The sequence below is a fragment of the Coenobita brevimanus genome, chromosome 28 (genome assembly GCF_032717465.1).
Source record: "Coenobita brevimanus isolate Jiangsu-jjx chromosome 28, ASM3271746v2, whole genome shotgun sequence".
NCBI lineage: Eukaryota > Metazoa > Arthropoda > Malacostraca > Decapoda > Coenobitidae > Coenobita > Coenobita brevimanus.
In genome coordinates this window covers 5,207,933-5,224,913 of record NC_136981.1, presented here as the reverse complement: position 1 = coordinate 5,224,913, position 16,981 = coordinate 5,207,933, and positions in this window count along the sequence as shown.

Genomic DNA, 16,981 nt, shown 5'->3' with positions numbered 1-16,981 from the left:
AGACAGGGGTTGCTCAGCAAGAAAACTACACTCACGTTTTGTATATCCCCCTTTTTTTTTCATTCAATTTTTTCTGCTTCTCTTCATTTTCACTCCTAGCATCATTTTCCCCGATGCAACTGGACACATTACCCAGCCTGAATCCCTCCTCTTCGTCATCACTCTTTTACTCACTGCACTCACAGCATTCCACCTTAGCGTACCTGACTCCCTCTTCCTTCGTTCATGCCTTTTACTCAATACGCTCAAAATTTCTTAACGCTTCTTTCTTCTTTCATTTTCCTCTGACTCACTGCTTTATAACACCCAATTCAAACATTTCTCTTTCTCTCCCTCTCCTCCTCCTCCTTCTCCTCTTCCTCCTCTCTCTAGCATCTTGCTCATCTTTCTTCCAGCATCCTCAAAACATTCCTCCTTTCTCATTCCTTCCTCTTTCTCTCCAGTGCATAATAATCATTCCTTCGTTCCTCCTCTCTCGCAAAAATTAACTTGCGCTCTATCCCAGCACACTCAGAATTTTCTCCCCTCGTCACACCTTGTTCTTACCAGCTTACCAGCTATTTTTACTCTTACCAAATGCACTCTAAACACTCACCATTCTGGCACTTACTTTTTTGACCTACTTTCCCCTCAACGCTCTCAAAACAGTCTTCCTTTCCTCTCTTTCCTCCTTCGCCCTTCATCAACATCATCATCACCATCTTCTTTTTCCTCAGCACACCCAAAATATCTCACCTCCTTTCTCCCTCATCTTACCCATTACCCTCCTTACCAACGCACTCATATCCCCTCCGCTCTCCTTAATCTTTCTCGTTCTTTCTTCTTCCTTAACCCACTCGAAACCCTTCTCCTAAGCAGTCATTTTTATTACTCGTATAATCCTTTTTTTTATTCTGCCTTATTCACCCATTACTCCTTTCCATAACACCTACAAGCATTCGTCCTTCTGCTCTCTCTCTCTCTCTCTCTCTCTCTCTTTCACCTCGTTCCAGCCCCTTTAACGCTCTAGCTATTGTTTCTTCATATATATATTTACTTGCATCACACTTACCGCTAACAAAGAGCACAATACACGTCTATTCTTGGCTGGAAACAATAGCATTTCTTTCTGTGATATTGTTTACTGGGTGAGATGCGAAGTGATGAAAAGGTACGCCTCAGGTAAAAAAAAAAAAATGGATGGTAGCTGGGAATTATTATTATTATTATTATTATTATTATTATTATTATTTTTATTATTATTATTGGTGCTGTTGTTGTTGTTGGTGTTTTGTTGTTGTTGTTTTGTTGTTGTTGCATTTGGTATATATAATAATAATAATAACAATAATAATAATAATAATAATAATAATAATAATAATAATAACAATATCATCATCATCATCATCACCATCATCATCGTCATCATCATTATCCTCCTCCTCCTCATCATCATCACCATTACCAAGCTTATTATTATTATTATTATTATTATTATTATTATTATTATTATTATTATTATTTCCATGCTTCTTCATACTGTTGGTGTTTGTGTTGTAACTTATATGCGATTTGGAGAGGTGAGGTATTTACCTTTAATTAGTCTCACTGCTTACAAACTGGCAGGATTCTCTCTCTCTCTCTCTCTCTCTCCTGAGAAGGGGGTAGGGAATGTGCACTCAAGAGCTAACATTATTTCCCCCCACTTCCTTCGTCACCTTCGTCTCGCGTGGGTTTGAGGGAGAGAGAGAGAGAGAGAGAGAGAGAGAGAGAGAGAGAGAGAGAGAATAATCGGTTTTTCCCCGCTGCTCGACGACCGAAAACGACAAGGAAAGGCGCCCTTGTCACACACACACACACACACACACACACACACACACACACACACACACACACACACACACACACACACACACACACACACACACACACACACACACACACACACACACACACACACATTTTTGCAGTGATCTAGTCTTTCCCCCGTCGTAAAATGGGGAGAGAGAGAGAGAGTTGTTGGTAGTGCTGGGGAGGCTTACTAGTGGTGACTGTGATGTAGAGGTGACAGTGGTGGTGGAGAGTAATTGCTGGAGGTTGTGGTGGTAGAGCTGGCGTGAAAGTGTGGTAGTGGAGGTGAAAAGTAGGTGCTTTTGGTGAAGGACGAGTGGTGAAGGTGGTGGTTGTGATGGTGTGACCGTGTGTGGCAGAAAACATATGATAGTAGTGGTGCTGATGTGAAGATAGAAATTAGGTGGTCGTGATGGTGGTGGTGTGGATAGTATGATGTGTGGTGGAGTTTGTGGAAGTGTGGTGGAGCTTGCGTTAGTGTGGCAGAGGTGTGGTGGAGGCCGTGGAAGCGTTATAGAGTTTATGTTATTGTGGTAGAGGTTTGGTGGTGGTGTGGATAGTATGAAGTGCGATGGAGTTCGTGGAAGTGTGGTGAAGCTTGTGTTAGTGTGGCAGAGGTGTGGTGGAGGCTGTGGAAGCGTGGTAGAGTTTATGTTGCTGTGGTAGAGGTGTGGTGGCGACTGTGGTAGTGTGGTGGTGGCGACTTACATCACTCTCCAGCCTCCCCGCCTCTGTCAATCCCCCAGGCGGTGTAGCTAGAGCCGCTTCGTGCACAATACCGTCCCTGGTGGTATTTGCCAGGGGAACGGAATGCTGGTATAGGCGGCTGTTGCTTGGCTTGGCTTGGCTTGGATGCTGGTGTGTTCGTATGGACTGTTTACTTTAACTTGGCCTAAAATTGCCATCTCTCCATCACGAATTCTGTGTTGGTAAAGTATATTAGCACTAGAATATGGTGCTAGACATGAATAAGTGCTATGGAAGGTTGTAGATCCACGGTATTTTCTTTCTCTGTCACTGAGCTATGTGAAATAAAATGCAGAAAGACATTTTACCGAGTTAAAATGAAGGGACTGTAGGTAATGACTGCGTTCTCCTCAACATCGGAGGTTTTGTGGAACCTTTTCCTTCGTTTTTACTTCTTTTGGGACCTGAAGGTAGCTTTGTATCTGGTCGCGTTTCAGGGAATGACTGACGCCCGTGTTTTAAGGAAGCTTCCTAACACCTTTTCATAAGCTATTTATTTTCCTTATCACACCTTCTTCTCTTATACTGTGTTATAGAAAGCCTTCCAAAATTCTCACACTCTGCATAAATAACGTACAAAAGGATATTTACAACCATATCCCACAATAAATTGCTAAGGACGAAGTGCTAGGAAGCCTCCTTACCTGACGAGAGACTACAAAGATAAATTTTCTGTCTTTAACATGATATAGTCTATTGACATAAATCGAAACATTATTATTATTATTATTATTATTATTATTATTATTATTATTATTACTGTTTTTATTATCAATACCATGTTGATGAATTCCTATTATAGGATATGGACATCTAATGGTAATATGCAAGTATGTAATACATATTTTAAATATTGGAGGATGTATTAACTTCGTCAGCCCGATCACGCATTTATATTTTATTCCTAAAACTACTAGAGCTTAGGAGAGCTTAGGAGAGCACCGTAGCAGTAAAGAAGTTAATGCAGACTATTTTCCAATCAATCTAGTAAACAAGAAAAAAAGAAAGAAAAGAAGGATAGAAAAATGGAAGAAAATACGCAGGAGGAAGGGATGTCTGAAGATATCACATGTAAAAATACCAAAAACACGCACGGGGCCACAAGGGGTTAAAAAGTCGTGTGCATAATCCAGAATGGCATCAAGAAAGAACGCTCACGTCAGGATGGTGTGGCATTGCTTCGTTGTGCCCTGTGCATGTCTGGGAGGCTGCTGCTGTCTCGTCTGCATTATGTTTTAGGGAGGTTGCTTTGAGGGACTTGAGATGCCGAGCTGCACGATGTAAAGGGAGGGCCCTGCTCGTTTCTTCTCTCGTCTGGGTTATCATGCTTTGAATATGAATACGCAGATGTCGTTGCTCTTTCCTTTTTTAGCTTTCTTTTTTCTTACAGGTTTCCATTTTGAGAAGTTATGTAATTAGCTGAGAGAACAGGGCTGCTGTGTATGGCATTCCTTGATTCTAAGCTCGTCTCGGGTCTCTTGCATGGAATATGGAGGACCTAAATATACGACTACGTTTCTTCCTCACTATATTTATCTGTGGTAGTTTTTGTATTACAATTTTGTAGTTGAGAGGTGACATTTGCGCTGAGTGAATGAATGTACAAAATTGTTACGGTTTTGTCAGTTTTCTCTTCTCGTACTTGGTTTTCCTTTTCACACCTGAAAATATATGTAACTAAATGCAAGTGCCTTCTTTTCTCGCTGTATTTTCTCTTTGACAAACAGTTTCAGGGAGCTTGTGTTTTGCTGCGTAGCTTTGTATGTTTATGTACATGTTTGGAAGGCCTCCTCTTATATTTAATCTTCATTTTACCTGCCATGCTTCGATTATACTAGTTCCCTTCATTCTCACTACATTTTCTCTTTGATCATTTTTTATTCGAGAACTTTCATTATTCACTGACTAACCAGAGCTAGAATGGCGTGAGGTTTTGCTTATTTCTTTACGACTCTTGGTCTTCCCCTGTTGCCCCTCTCAGAATGCATAGGGGACCCTCCATTACACTCTTTCCCAGTCGTGCAAAGAATGAGAAAAGCAAGAGCCACCTGCAACATTAATCACAACTTTGCATGTCATTTCCGTGGAGGTGAGAAAGGAACGATCTTGCAGTCCCTAAATCAACCCCCCTTCCCCTTGAGTGCTTTAGGTATCATGGACTGAGAGTGTAAATGAAATTTCTGATCTTTAAATGTGTAAAAAGTATATTGAAGACTATCGTGCATATTATTCCCATAGAAATTTGGTGTTGTTGTTGTCGTTGTTGTTGTTGTTTGCCTTAAGGTCATCTGAACCGTAAACTCAAAAGTGTTAATGGACTCATGACAACAACTCCACGGTGATGAGGTGAACCGCGAATAAACAGACCCTTTGAGAAAACGGAATACCAGGGTTGTCTAGTATAAACAAGCCAGTGTATACCCGCATGTGTAAAGGGATTTTTGACGGTAACCTTACTGCAGAGCATTTCCTTGGAGACGAATTGTGTTTAGAAAAGCAATTACAATAAAACTCTGCAGCCACATTCTACAACAGGGGACCTGCATATTATGCAGGCTGAGTGGAAAAAGAAAATAATACTATAGTTAGCCTTAATCCTTTTTCTATGATGCTCCCGGTTTCTATGACAACGCTTTCTCTGATCCTCCGCCTGGAAAAATGTTGCGTCCTGCCCACAGAGAGAGAGAGAGAGAGAGAGAGAGTAAAAAAAAAAAAAAATTCCCAGGAGTGCATAGGATATCACTGCCCTCCATCCAAACCCCACCCCACCCCGCCCCTGCCCCGTAAAGGAGGAGAAAGTAAGTGGACATTTAAATGCAAGCCTCGGCCGCCCCCACGACAGTTTAATCTGTTCTCGCAGCAAAGAGAGAAATGGCCGCCTTAGGTCTGGCCCGCCCTCCTGCCCCGGGAAAGGGTGTGGGAGGTGGGAGAGGCTGCTGAGAGCTGGACTTAATTCGAATTCTTCATGGCTGGGGAAAGAGACTTAGAAAAAAATAGAAAGAAGGAAAGAAAAAGAATCCTAACTTTGAGAAACCTACGTCCTATTACTCTCTGTTACAACGACCATAGTCTGTTTCAGCGTCTGTGCCTTCCCTGTCCTACCCTCCTGCTGGCCTATAAAAACTCTTCTAATCCAATAAAGCCAAAGTTACACCATATCACTGTCTCCTTGCACTAGCTTCTGTTTCACCATCTGTGCCTTGTGCGTGTTCTACCCTTCCCCCTAACATAATTTATCTGAAGCTACACCATGCCACTCTACTACTACTACTACTACAGCTATTTTCTTTACTTCCGTCTGTGCCCTAGTTCTGTCCTACCCTCCTCTGTACGTAATATAACCAACGTTACATCATCTCACTGTCTGATACCACATTTTATTTCACCCTCTATTCCTTGTATCTGTCCAACTCTCATCCTAAACCCCCTCGGCATTTTCCCTTTTACAGTATTATATCACTGCCTACGGTCACTATCACCTTTTTTTTTCTTTTCTTTTTTCATCGTCTGTGGTTTGTATCTGTCCTGTCTTCTTCCTACCCTAACTTAACCTAACTCGATCTAGGACCTATCTAGCTTTTGTTTTACCATCTTTGTCTTGTTTCAGTCCTGCCAACTCTTTGACCTAATTCTTCAACTTTCATGATGGGGAGAAGGAAAGAGGGCGTTACTTGATCTCTCGCTCTCTCTCTCTCTCTCTCTCTCTCTCTCTCTCTCTCTCTCTCAATGAACTTATAACTCCAAATGAAAAGCGTCCAGAAATAGCCGAAACTTAAATATCTCAACAATAAACACAAATTTGATGTCATTTTAGTGTTCTTACTTTCATCTGAAGTCAACTCGGTGGACCAGAGATTGAAATTTCGCTTCTGAAGTCCAGCCTCCTTCTTATGAGGGGGGGTTGGTTGGAAGGGAAAGAACTGAGGGACGTTTGTATATCAGGGCAATGGAACCGCTCAGCTATATCGGAGCCACGACGTGAAGGCATCCCTCTCCAAGACTTTGGCTTTAATGTGCAAAAGTATTATTATTATTATTATTATTATTATTATTACCACCTCCGCCAAGGATGTTATGTTTTCACCACTGTCCGTTTGTTTGTTTGTTGGTTGGTTGGTTTGTGAGCAAGAGTACACGAAAACTACTGGACGCATTTCCACGAAACTTGGTAGAAGAATGAGCCTTGGCCCAGAATAGACTTCATTAAATTTTGGTGCGGATCCGTGTGAAGGTGCGGATCCAGGATTTTTTTTTTTTTTTTACTTTCTTTAACATTGCGAGATAGGGCGTTTTTCGACATTTCCGTAAATTTTTCAGTGAATATTGCATGGATCTTGAAAATATCAGGCATATTTAGGATGTTGGTATCTACGAATGTGTACAGTTTGGCGCGGAAAATTCCGGATCTAGCGGATTTAAATATGCTTTTATGGGGGGGTAGTCTTTTACCATATTGGATTAGACTTGACTGAATTAAAAGGAACTGCATGTTGGGCCTTGGCTGAGGTATGCGTTCTACTGAGTGCCATTCTAGTTAATACTACTATTATTATTATTATTATTATTATTATTATTATTATTATTATTACTATTATTATTATTATTACTATTATTATTATTATTATTATTATTATTATTATTATTATTATTAGTCATGTTATTATTATTTTATTATTATTATTTTCTCTTCCTCCTCCTCCTCCTCCTCCTCCTCCTCCTCCTCCTCTTCCTCCTCCTCCTTCTTCTTCTTCTTCTTCTTCTTCTTCTTCTTCTACCACTTTTTTTTTTTTTTTTTTTTGTACATAGCCCTTCCACTGGGATTTTGCACGATGTGGGGAGAGGGTTGGGGGTCTGGCGCGAACTAGGCTTGGCTCGAAGTCTTCATGATGGAAATTTGCGCTCCTGGAAAATTGGCGTGGAGGAAACTTTGCCTGAAGTAAGCTGGGAGAATTGGCGGGGCAGTGGCGACTTGGCGAGTACCTGAAGCGATTTGTTCTGATTGGTTTCGTTTCGATGAGGGAGCTGTGTAGTTTGGCCTTGCATGTGCCCTTGAAGTAAGAGAGAGAGAGAGAGGGAGAGAGAGATAATTACGTGTGCCGATACTGAGCTATTGTTTTATATCTCATACTTAGAGAGAGAGAGAGGGGGGGGGACAATTACGTGTGCTGATACTGTTATTGTTTTATATCCATTTCATACCCAGAGAGAGAGAGAGAGAGAGAGAGAGAGAGACTAATACAAACTTCAACTTGGCTTAAATTCCGCCTCTATTGACGACTTAGCGATACCCTGGAGTAATTTCCTGTGATTGGTTTGGCTCCAGTGAGGGATTTGTATTGGTTCTACTTATTTTTCCGTCTTAAAATACTGATTTATCTTAATGTATATCCAGTCACTTATTTTTACTTCTTAAAATACTGATATATCTTAATGTATATCCAGTCACTTATTTTTCCATCTTAAAATACTGATATATCTTAATGTATATCCAGTCACTTATTTTTCCATCTTAAAATACTGTTGTATCTTAATAAATATCCAGTCACTTATTTTCCTTCTTAAAATACTGATATATCTTAATGTACTGTATATCTAGTCCAGGCTTCAGATCTTCAGCTTAGTCATTCGGGCATGGTGGAGGCTGATTTGTTATGACTTATCTTTAATGTATGGGATGTCTGCGGTGTGGATTTGTGTAAAGCCTTTGAAATATAAAATTATCCTGAATAAAACGCCTCTCCGGGCTTATATCTTCAGCTGGGGATTAAAGCATGTCAGGGTGTTTTTTTCTCCTAGTGAACAGATTGGGTGAGGCTCGGAACCTATGCAGGCGGATGATGATGATGATGTATTGTGGGAGGAGGACGACGAAGAGGCGTTTCTAATAAAATCATCGCGAGGGCGGGGAGAGCTCCAAACATTTTTAGGCAGAGCACGATATTTTGTACAGGATTTTTAAGGGGGGGGGACCTCCGAAGAATTCTTTTCTACTGGAGGACGGAAGTTTATAATAAGACTATAACATTAATACACAGGAGGGGAACTGTGAGCTTTCATGTCAAGGAAGTAGGACGTGGAGCAAGAAAAATTAAGAACAGCTGGTAAATTTTTAGACTGGTTGCTTTCACTCTATTAAGCCAGTCCGCTGACCACATGCTTTGGAGATATGAACCCTTAAAGCAGTAATGATTTATGCACTTGCAGATTTTCTTTAATTTTGTAAGCAGCGACACAAGTTTGAAGCATATCAGAGAGTCAGAATGGATTAACTAAGGTATAATAGTGTGTGTGTGTGTGTGTGTGTGTGTGTCTCTCTCTCAACACTTTACCTTCATCTGCCACAACACCACCAACCTCTCTTCCAAAAATCATCACTTACAGAAGCAATAGTCATCCCCAAGGAGCGCTACCCAGACGCATTACCCAGACCGCCAGTAGATCCACACAAGCACCCAACTCCAGAGAATGGCATATGTTTCGTGCTGTATCTCCCGCCACGACGAATGAGAGTGATATGTCCGGAACTTCCCCCGTGCTGGTTGAAGTTCGTGGATTAGGCTAAGTCAGACCGCCATTAAACTTTAACTTATTGTGCCAAGTTCTTCCCTCGACGCCGCGGCCAGAAGGATGTGTGTGTAGAAGCACGATAGTTTATGTATGCAATATTATGAGGAAAGTCTGTAATGATGCCTTGTAAATATAGATACAGTAAGAAGAGGAACTGTGAATGTAAATAGTAAGTACAGGAAATATAATAACAGTATTTAAATAAGTACTGTAAACAAAAGGCGTTCATTCTTGGCAGCAAAACTTGCATGAATTTGTGATTATTTCCAACGTAAGAAATATTACCCACATGTTGGCTAAGTCGAAGTACATGCTTCCTCTATAGAAATTTGCTTCCCCACCAGTTCATTCTTCCGTTGTCCCTCTCCTTCTTGCTGTATATCCCTGTTCTCAACTCCCAAAATAATGTACCATACTCATAGCCTTCTCTGTAGCAAAAAGCCTGAGAAGGACCACTAAGTTTGTTGATATTTTCTTCCATTAATATTCCTTTGAACTGTTTCCTTCCGACTTTGCGGCAAGCGCTTCAATTATGCTTTCTTTGTCAGTCATGCATAATTTTCAGGGGGCTTTTAGTAAATCTATGGACTGACTTTTTATTTTTTTTGTTAATTCAGAGTAACTCTTTCAAATGTTTAGTCACACACACTACCATCATCATCATCATCTTCATCATCATCATCATCATCATCATCGCTCATCTCAAGGTCCTAAATAAAGTGAGCAGCATCCAGAAAAAAAAAAAAAAAAAAAAACTACGGAGGAGAATCGCCGTCTTAGCGCCCATTGAGATTATTTACAACGTCTCTATTAATACTCTCAAGCTTTTTGATTCCATCTTGGCTGAATTTAATCGCCTGGCTTCAACTAGATAGGATAGTAAAGTTTGCCGCTAGCATCAGAGGATCAGTAAAGACAGTATAGGCACTTCCAGACTTCTTTATTCGCCCTTCAGTTAGTAAAATCGTCTTGAGTTAGCCGGAATAAAAGACTGATAAAGATGAGACGAGAAAAATGTTAAGGAAAGTACCGATAAAGATGCCTCAAGAAAAGACTGACTCGAGACGTACAAGAAAAGATTAACTCATTACACATATGAAAAGATTGACTCATAACACATATTATCAATGTTATGCTACCTCATATAACATCAGCTCTTCCTCGCCCCATTCATTAACGTATTATTTATAACAAGTGCGAATCGAGTGTGTGATGAGTGTGTTTGTTTGGTGGTGATGTGGCTAAACACTGACATACATTTGCTAGATGTATGCTCTCGCTTGTGAAGGCTCGGGTGTTTACGCTGTGTGATAGATAGACAGGTAGACAGATAAATAGATGGATTGATAAGTAAATAGGTGCATACATAGATACATACATACATAGGCAGAAAGATAAAGCGATAGAAGGATAGACAAGCTGACACACGGATCATATAGCTTATAGATAAACAGAATCATAAAAACAGATAGTCTTGTCATACCTCATACTTGCAAATGTTGTCTCGGTGTTCTCTTTGTGGTTTGTGTGTGTGTGTGTGTGTGTGTGTGTGTGTGTGTGTGTGTGTGTGTGTGTGTGTGTGTGTGTGTGTGTGTGTGTGTGTGTGTGTGTGTGTGTCTGTGTCTGTGTGTGTGTGGAGGGGAGAGGGTTGTTTGTGCACTTGTGTATGCGCGTATCTGTGTGTGTGTTTGCTTGGTTGTATCAGTGCTTGTGTCTATGGTTATATGTCAGTATCCTGTATGTATTAATGTCGTTGTGTATGTAGTGTACGTGTGCGTCGGCGCCTGTCTGTGTAAATAGGTTTGTCTGTCTGGATAATTCACACCAAAGTCTATGGTCTCCCGATGATTAGTAATACCAAAGTTTGTGGAATCATAAAATGCATGTAAACTCGTGGCAGTTTTGATAAGTCTGTGGCTACGTTTCGTTTTGTGTAAATTGTAAGCTGGACTCCTTAATATCCCTCATTTTGCATAATTAGTGCAATAAGAGTTTAATTTGTCATACTTACACCGTACAAATCCTCTCTAATGATAAACACATCTAGGCCCGCATTCTCGTAGGAAATGGAAGCTCCGTATCATTTCTTCCTAAGAGATTTAGTTTGCTTATTATACGTCACCGCCGTCTTGTGTGGCTCTTGAATCATTCTAATATAGCCATATTCTGCATTGGTAAGGTACAAAATAATATCAACTAACCGGGTAAAAAAAATAGCTAAGGAAGAGATGATAGGGAGCCTCCTTGCTAAAAGAGAACACTAACTCTTGCTTTATTATAGCCTCTTAAGGAAGAAAAAGGCTTTATATTTCATTCCAGATGCTACCAGACAATTTCGTTGAGCCTACGAGATCAGTCCTGTTGTGAAGAGATTCCTGAATCCTATATTAAACCCCTCCAGATTGAAAAGTCTCCCATGAGGCGAATAAAATCATCCATGGATAGCAGGAATAGATTGAAAAGAGTCATCTTATTAAAAATTCGTTAATGTCTTCAGTACCGTGGTGTGTACCTTATTTTAGCTTACTCTTGCTTCCTCCAGACGATATTATTCAGCTTAAAGAAATTAGTATCAAGCATCTCACCCAGGCTTTAGAAAAATCGTCTGTTGGTGACAAGAAATAACTTTTAAGGAATTTCAGTATACAGGAAGGACTAAGAGAAGTTCATTTTACCTCGTTTTCCCATGTAAAAGCCTCACAATACACATAAATACGAATCTTTCTATCTACCTATCTACCTCTATTTATCTATGTACCTATATATATAGATATATATATATATATATATATATATATATATATATATATATATATATATATATATATATATATATATATATATATATATATATATATATATATATTACATAGCTTTTATACTGAAATGATAAAGTGCATATCAGGCCATGTTTTCACAGTGCCGGGAATTGCTCAAAGGAAAGCCTTCGTAATCACATTTTGAAACTGTTTGTCTTGATGATGCAACAGTTTTGACACGACTTCCACTACATTTTCAATATGTAGCTACAAATTTATCCAAAACATACAGCCTTATGTTTAAACTATTTTTTTTTTTTTTTTAATGTGTCCGACTCTGGGCATAGGCTTCACAGCCTGCATTCAAGGCCCAGTAGTCCTCCTACATACCAAGCACCTTTACATGTCAGCACTTCGGCGCTAACACCCACCGTCCATATTGAATACATGCTAGGGCTGTCTCATACAGGACTGGTGTATTAGTATTAGCGGGGGTATTTTTACGACATGTCGGCAGGTCTTCAGGTAGATCAGGAAAGTCTGCTTTTATGAAATTCAAATCCTTAAATTGTTCCCTGACCCAGCCGGGATTTGAACCTGGGTCCGGTAGGACTGCAGGCCACCATTCTACCGATTGAGCCACTTATGTATATGTTTGTTATGAGGACATCGATATAATTGCTAGCGTTCCTTTTAAGCTATATCGTGATATTTTGGCATGGCATAAGTAAGAAAAGTCGGGAGTACGAACACAGGAAATAAGACTTTTGAGGCTAGTCTCAGGTGGTGCATAGAGTGGATAGAACATGAAGCATGGTGAATCGTGAAAGAAGTGTGTTAAGGAAGTTTGTGGGTAACAGGAGAGAAGTGAGATGGAGAGAATGCATATGTCTTCTAAGGGTGGTGAGTGAGTTTGAGAGTACTGTACGTAGAGGCGTGGTCTTTACTTACATTTTTAACTCACCTTATGAAAGCACATTCACTCCAAACTAATTTAAGCTTGTGCCTTGTGTACCGCCACTTATTTATCATCGTTACAGCCAGGCGTAGTCAAACAACAATAAGCCGAGCCATAAAGCTTTCACTGGCCTCCACGTGCAGTAAAATTCAGGAATGTCAACACTCACTCACTTTATGCCTCCGCTTAAAATAAAGCCTAATGAGTCAGTGTGGTGTAGTGTGGGCGGCAGGACCATTTATGTCGTGATGTTGTTGCTGTTGCTGTTATTGTTGTTACTCCGTTCCAGTCTGTATAGCCAACCAGACCCATCGACCACAAGCGTGCAGCTACCTTAGTGTGGCAGACAACGCCTGGCCAGGGTCGGAACAGGGTCTTTCCACTTGGCGAAGGGCATGAAAAATGGAGGAATCATAGCCCCTAAGAGGATAAACTATGTAGACGAGATGCGTTTGAGTAGTAGTCTCAGCCCAGCCATTAACAACTTGATAAATACGGTTGAGTTCTCTACCTGTGAGTGTTGCGCGAGGCAAGATACCGCCTCGACCCTATGACACTCTTAGTGTGTATTTTGTCAGTCAACTAGTTCTTTCTTCTTGTTTTATCTGTTTTCTGTTCTTAATTGAACTCTGCGGGTTTCTTATTTTAATACTGCCACATTGCCACACGGTCTGTGTTGTCTGATATTTCTGCACTGTAGCCTATCCGGTGACTACACATTTGTTTAGTATAAATGTGATGTTAATACAGGTTTGCTCGTCCCATCATACACACTAACAAATCACTGTGCAGCACGAATATCATACTGTCCATATTCAGTGGCTACACGGAAAAGAAGTCGCTTCAGTTTCGTAATACTGTCGCATATTTTCAGAGGCAGGCGGAGAGGAAAGTGGGATAATTGGACTGATCTGTTTCCTCCACAACTGCTGGCTGAGAAATGGAGGCACAGTCCACTCCGACTTTCATCATCACTTCAGCCCTGCACAAGAACTCCAGCCAAAAGGGTACTTCCACCCTGCTTAATTAGTTAGCCTTTACAGAATGAGTTGAAATTCTGGAAACATGGGAGGCAGCATTTATAGTGGCTTTTGTGAATTCGCAACAGCTCCTCCTTAGAGACTTCAATTTGCTCATTACACCTCAATGTGTTCTAGTATGCTAATGATGCAGAGTATGTGGGTACTAAAATATATATGATTAACCTGAACGATAGTATCAAATTGTAATAAGCATAACAAATTGCTAAAAATAAGGTGCCACGAGACCTACAATGCCACTAAGAATGCCACCCTTCCTTTCTCTCTACGCCTCGCTTGATGCTCCTGTACATCACATTCTCATTTTCAATTTTTCGTTTTGCTCTGAATCATTTTCTGTTATATATTATCTCATATCACAACTTAAAAATGAGCACTTCCATAGCACTTCTTTTCTTTTCATTTTTTTTTTTTTTTTTACAGGAAGTGACTTTGCTTTCTTCAATTATATGTCCTGGTGATTCTTACGTTGACGTGTCCTGGTGCCTGATGGTGTGTCCTGCTGCCTAATGTTGTGTCCTGGTGTCCTACTGATGTGTCCCTTTGGCACTTATGTATTCGAATCAAGGTGCACATAATAACTGATCACCCCTACTGACATCTTTGGGCACTAGACCAAATAGTTAAAAAATTCGAAAAGGAAAATCCCTCCTTCAATGTTATTTATTTCCTACTACCCAGTCGTACAGATATTCACCCTAACCCCTCTTGACAAGAAGTCTATACGTGATGGCACTGTGCACCCTGGGCAGAGCGATGCAGCTGCTCGTTCACCCGGCAGCCAAACCTTCTCATATTTCCCTGCATCTCAGGAAGACCGGGGTTTAGCAACACTAACAACAACAACAACTATAACACCTTTTTAGCACATTCTTGCAACCACCAGACGGTTTTTATTGCACCTACGAAAGACTTATAGCTGTACAAGTAGACGGAGCAACCCCAGGCTCGTCTGATGGTGAACTCAGTGGGCTGCAGACTGAAGTTACTTTTCTCCTGCAGTCCACCATCCTCCTTTGAGAGGACGGAAGAAACTTAAAAAGAACTGGATAACGAGACAGGGAAACCATCCTGATCTGTTGGAGCCACACGTGAAGGCGTCCCTCTCCAGTAAAACTTCTAGCTGTGGTGAGAATAATGACTGTTATATGAGTATTTAACTCTTCCATTAGGTATAACATATCCACTGATGAATATACCTGTCTGGAAAAAGAATAAAATAGTTACCTCATCGTACTGAAGGGGTTAAATAACAGCTTCCAGTACAAAACTTAGTGAAAAACTGATTGGCAGGCAGGCGGGTGGGAAGGAGTGCAGTCCGGCAGGGTGGAATGCTGGCAGGGTGGTAGGCAGACAGACAGGTAGAGAAGTAGGCAGGGTGGTAGCTGACAGTTAGAGAAGCAGGCAGGGTGGTAGGCAGATAGACAGGTAGAGAAGCAGGAAGGATGGTAGCAAACAGACAGATAGAGAAGCAAAGTTGCTGACAAGGTAGTAAACACGTAAGGTGGCAGATTGGGAGGCTAGCATGCAGGATGGCAACCAGACTGGCAGGCAAGGACGCCGTCATGCAGGGTGGCAGGTAGGTAGATTGTCAGGAAAGCAAGTTGATAAGATAACAACAGGGTAGAACGCAGGCAGGTAGCGTGGTAAACAGGCATACAAGCAGACATGCAAAGATGCAGGCACACTGAGAAATGACGTCACACAAAGTTTGCGCTCAAAATTTTTCACCTACATTTTCACTAAAAGCCTCATAAACGCCATCTAATGGAAGAGTTTGTGCTTCTCTGCCTGCACTGATGACGTCAGATGTTATTTGTGCTCTCTCCACCAGTCAAAGCCTGGCAGCCTCACAAGCGATATAATCTGAGGAAGACGTGTTATGAAGCATCCAGTGGCTAAAATAGATACGACTCAATATACTCAGTTCGGAATAACAGGAATCTGTCAAGTATGATGATGATGATGATGATGATGATGATAATGATACCGATGGAGATGATGGTGATGACGGTGGTGGTGCGAAACGGATGAACCTCGTAATACATACCTAGATCTGCTTCTGAATCTCCAGTGAACCTCCATATTTTCTCTCTGCGTGCTATTCGAAGCGTTTGAACCCTCCCAACTCCCCCCACCACCTCAGTCACCAACCTTCTCTCGGCGAGGCTGTACGTATCTGCCGTTGCCCTTCTTAGACGTAGAGAACTTATTGATATTATTGTTTTAATTTTGTCTCATATTTATGTGTGTGTGTGTGTGTGTGTGTGTGTGTGTGTGTGTGTGTGTGTGTGTGTGTGTGTGTGTGTGTGTGTGTGTGTGTGTGTGTGTGTGTGTGTGTGTGTGTGTGTGTTTGTGTGTTTGTTTGTTTTGGCAATTTCAAACTAATTAGGAGTGGGAGAGTCTTCTCTATGCCTCTTCCGTCTTTAATGCAGCCAAAAGGATATCTCTTTTATTATTTAGCAAACCGATTGGGTAAGTGTCTGGCTTACTGAATTATACACGAACTGGTAGACACCTGTTTACTGATTGATTAATGACTCCATAATTACCGAGTGCCTGGCTAATTGGCTCTCTTATTTACTGCCTACCTTACTAATTTACTGACTAGCTAACTGACTGACTGACTTGCTGACTTACTGATATAGTGAATGACTGATTGACATGTATGTACTGATATACTAAATGACTCACTGCTCCATGAACTGACGTGTGTACTGACTGACTGAAATGCCTAAATGGTTGACTACTGAACTGATATTGTGACTGAGTGGCTAACTGAACAGTCGAACCCACTCACCACGATGACGTTTTCCTCCAGTTTATTCTTGCTGCCATCAGACGATTTTATTCAGCCTAAATAGTGGGAAAAGAATTATGATGATCACGATAACGAGTATGATCATGACGATAAAAATAATAATTCAGATTTTTTTGTCGACAGATGGATGGACGGAACCTCAGGAGTGTCAGTGGAACCTCAGGAGTGTCAGTGGAACCTCAAGAGTGTCAGTGAACCTCAAGATTGTCACTGGAAGGTCAGTGGAATCCCAAGGGTGTCAATGGAACCTCAAGGGTGT